The sequence below is a fragment of the Ornithorhynchus anatinus genome, chromosome 12 (genome assembly GCF_004115215.2).
Source record: "Ornithorhynchus anatinus isolate Pmale09 chromosome 12, mOrnAna1.pri.v4, whole genome shotgun sequence".
Lineage (NCBI taxonomy): Eukaryota > Metazoa > Chordata > Mammalia > Monotremata > Ornithorhynchidae > Ornithorhynchus > Ornithorhynchus anatinus.
In genome coordinates, this window is record NC_041739.1 from 34,610,295 (window position 1) to 34,614,705 (window position 4,411).

The 4,411-nt window shown below is 42.6% G+C and overlaps 1 long non-coding RNA gene across 1 annotated transcript; it reads right to left on the reverse strand.

Annotated features, from left to right (window-relative positions):
* Nucleotides 1-301: 301 nt before the first annotated feature.
* LOC103170799 lies at nt 302-2,590 on the reverse strand. Its single transcript, XR_486404.3, has 2 exons — nt 2,312-2,590; nt 302-605 (listed from the first exon to the last, which is right to left on the reverse strand). It is a non-coding gene; the product is annotated as an uncharacterized LOC103170799 (long non-coding RNA).
* Between the last annotated feature and the right edge of the window lie 1,821 nt (nt 2,591-4,411).

Genomic DNA, 4,411 nt, shown 5'->3' on the forward strand with positions numbered 1-4,411 from the left:
CTCACCCCAGCTCCACAACACATCTTTCAGTTATTTCTTTCAGTCTTCGAGCCTTATCTAGGGTTTTTCACCTGACTGTTTTTTTTGTCCATCCACCACAACCAATGTAATGCTCTTCTGCTAAAAGGCCAAGAAAGCACAAACAAGATTTTCTGGGGCCTCTGTTGAAGACACTCTACAGAGTTAAAGCTAAGATACATCTATTCTACTTGTTTTTCAGCTTTAAAATAATTACTCCCTTACATAGAAACTCAGGTTGCATATAATCAATCCATCGGATCATTGACTTCTGCCCAGAAAACCAGGACTAGATGTTTTTTATTTTGTCTCTCATTTATATATCTTTGTATATTTTTCCTTTTCTTTTCAATTTATTTTTTCCCCAAAGGTAGCATTTGTTATATCATTTAATTAATACGATCTCTTTTAGTTCTCATTCAGTACTGGACTTAGTTTCTGTGCTATGTGCCTTCTCTTCCGTTTCAGGGGGACAGATAATCTGGGCAGATTTCACCTGGATGGAGGAGGCTACCGGCCTCAGGAGCAGTTAGTGGCATCTTCCCTCTAAAGTCATGAAAACTCAAAGCAGCAACACCAGCTGTAGCCTGAAGAGAAGAATTTAGGTGATTCTTATGGGATTAGGATTCAGGAGATTAGGGTTCAAATCCCAGATCTACCACTGGCCTACTGTGTGACACTGGGCAGGTCACTTAACCTCTCTTGACCTCATTTTCCTCATCTGTAAAATGGGAATAAAATAGACTGTGAGCCCTGTGTGCAACTGGGACTGTGCCCAGTCATAATCTTGGAGGAGCAATGTGGCCTAGTGGAAAGAGCAAAGGCCGGGGAGTCAGAGGACCTGGGTTTTAATTCTGCCTCTGCCATTTGTCTGTTGTGTGACCTTTGCAAGTCACTTAACTGCTCTTTGCCTCAGTTCTCTCATCTGCAAAATGGGGATTCAATACCTGTTCTTTCTCCTACTTAGACTGTGAGCCCCATGTGAGACTTGATTATTTTGTATCCACTGCAGATCTTAGTGCAGTGCTTGGCACATATTGAGCACTTAACAAATACTACAGGATTTGGAAAGCTGGTCATTGATGTTAATTATAAGATAAAGACAGGAATGAATGTCTTTTATCTCCTTAGGACGTGCTTGCTTGGCATTCAGCCATGGGGGAGCCCACTACAGTAGACTTCAAGAATTAGGAGTGCCACCTTTCTCTCATCCTTCACACAATAGCGTTTGTGGCAAGCGGGCACTTATTAGCTTTCTCTTTCCTGACTCCATAGTTGTACCAAAATGCAACAGGAATTACTGAGAGCAAAAGGGCTTAGAAATGGGAAACATGCCGAGATGAGAGTAGGAAGGAAGCTACCTGTAGAGAAAATAAATTAAAGAAAGTCTAGTGGAGTTGGGATTTCAGAAGGGATTTGAAGGTGGGAAGAGCTATGTTCTGGTAGATTTGAAGGGAGAAAGGAGATCTAGGCAGGAGAAAGGGCATGAACCAGGGTCAGAAGATTGGGAGTTGAGAACCATCTGTGGAGGTATGAAGGGTGCAACCTGAGGTGTACTGAAGAAGAGAGTTGGAGGAACAAGAGGGAAAGAGCTGTTGGAAATGTCTTAAAGCGAATGGCTAATTTTGATGGGTAGAGAGACATGTTCAGAATGATGTTTTTTAAAAAGGTAATCTGGGCAGCAAAGATGGTGGAGGTAGGGAGGCAGGAATTCAATGACCTGTTCTTCCTCCTACCTACACTGTGAGCCCCATGTGGGACCTGACCGACCTGATTATCATATATTTATTCCAACTCTTAGGACAGTGTTTGACACACAGTAAGGGCTTAATAAATACCATTATTACAATTATTATTGCGTCACCCTGACTTACTCCCTTTGTTCTTCCCCCTCTTGACCCCACAACACTTACATCCATATCTGTAATGTATTTATTTATATTAATGTCAGTCCTCCTGCCCTCTAGACTGTAAACTTGTTGTGGGCAGGCAATGTGTCTCTTTACTGTCATATTGTACTCTCCCAAGCGCTGAGTACAGTGCTCACTAAATATGACTGAATGCATGACTGACTGAATGAATGAATATTGCATCCACCTTTTGCTTAATGCTTAATAAATGCCAGTAATTTTTTAAGGTATTTGTGAAGTGCTTACTAGGTGCCAGGCATTGTACTAAGCGCTGGGGTAGACACAGGATTATCAGATGGGACTCTGTCCCTGTCCCTTGGCTCTTCTTAAAGTTGCCTCCCTAATACTGCTGAGCAACAGCGGTTTTGAAGTGCTTATTTTACCTTCTTCATCTCTGACTCTGCTCCCTCGGACTGCTGAACGCTTGCCGTCCTTCTCAGCCGTGGCCCTCCGTGCGTGGGCGGGAACGTGACTGGCAGGGAACAGGACGTGTGGGTGGCACTGCCTAACCACTATTCCTGCAGCCAATTCTTCTTTGCAGAGACCCTGTCTGAAGGGACACAAAATCAGAACCCAAGCCTCAGGCCAAGCTTATCCATCGCTTCTGTTGGGAGACTCCAGACCTTGGACAACTTAAGGTAGAATTTCAAGATTGCCTCCTGACGCACTATTGAGTGTGTCATAATGCCCTCTTGCTTTGCCCAATTATCCATCACCTTGGCAATAAACAAACTCACTATCGTTGTCCTTTGAGCAATCCTGCCCTTCTCTGACCTTCTTTTCTAATCCCTTCACTCTAATTTTAGTTTATTAATAATAGCAATGATAACTGTGGTATTTGTTAAGGGCTTACTATGTGCCAGCCACTGAACTAAGCACTGGGGTGGATATGAGCAAATCAGGTTGGACACAGTCCCTGTCCCACATGGGCTTCACAGTCTTAATCCCCATTTTACAGATGAGGTAACTGAGGTGCAGAGAATTAAAGTGACTCGTCCAAGGCCCACAGCAGATAAGTGGCAGAGCTGGGGTTAGGACCTATGTCCTTCTGACTCCCAGGCCTGTGCTCTATCCCCTACGCAGTGGAGAGAGTTCAGGACAAGGAGTCAGGTCACCTGACTTCCATTCCCAGCTCTGCCACTTGTCTTCTATGCGACCTTGGACAAGTCATTTAACTTGTGTCTCACTTTCCTCATCTGTAATTGGGGATTAATACTTGTTCTCCCTTGCCCTTTATCTGTAAACCCCAAGTGGGACAGGGACTGTTTTCAACCTGATGCTCTTGTATCTCCCAGTGTTTAGCATCGGTAAGCCTTAACAAGCACCACAGTTAGTATATTTATTATAAAGAGCAAAGAATTCAACACTGATGAAATGGAAAATGGGTTCATTGAATTTATCAATGTCACCAAGGTTGGGAGGAGGTGGGATTCAAAATCATTCTGTAGAAATGGTCCAAAAGAGTAGGATGAAATTATTTCTATACAAGTGCAGAGTAGTGTGTTTAGGGAAGTATGCTAACACAAGAAGAGGAAAGTCTAGTTATCACCAAGAATGACAAAGAGGTGAGAAAGTGGGAGCTAACTATGAAAACTAGTGTTAAAAAGTTTACAAAATTCTGGGGTTTATTAATAGAGAGAAGAGTGAGTGAGAACAATGAAACTATTTCCTCATTTCATTCAGAATTGGACCAGAGAAAGATAAAACTAGAGATCATGAATTATTTAAACCCACAAAATAAGACTCCGTGAGAGAAATTCAAAGAAATTGGGATTAGCCTGAAGGGTCAAATGATACTAGCCTTCAAATTGAAAAGATATTAAAAGAACCAAAGGGTTTGGTTTTCTTAGTCTCCATTCCACTGCAGTAACAGAAGAAAACAGCCATGTGGCCTAGTGGAAAAAGCACTAGCCTGGGAGGCAGAGGACCTGGGTTCTAATGCCGGATCCGCCACTTGTCCGCTGTGTGACAAGCTCGTTGCGGAGAGGGAATGTATCTACTAACTCTGTTATATTATTACACTGTACTCTTCCAAGCCCATAGTACAGTGTTGTGCACAAAGTAAGCACTCAATAAATACAATTGATTTGATTTAATACGCTTCTGAACTTCACCTCTTTTCCTTGTGGTGTTTTCAGTAGAGACATGCGTATCTCTTCACTTTTAACTTCTGCAGGCCATGGAGGAGAAAACAACCCTAGGGTACTTTCTCATACCTTCACCGGTCAATCACTCATTTTTTGCAGGTAGAGACTGAGGCCCAGTTATTCTCATCAGCATCATCATGGTACGTTGAATGAATGGAGGCTTCTGGGATAGTGTGCACTGCACTGTGCTAGATGTTAGGTATCATCTGAGATATACCTTCTGGGGTATTTTATACCTTCTGGGGTATCTGGATTTCATTCCTTCTGGGGTTGATGGAGCTTGTTCATGACCCCTTTCAGATGTTTTGTTTTTTTTTAATGGTATTTCTTAAGTGC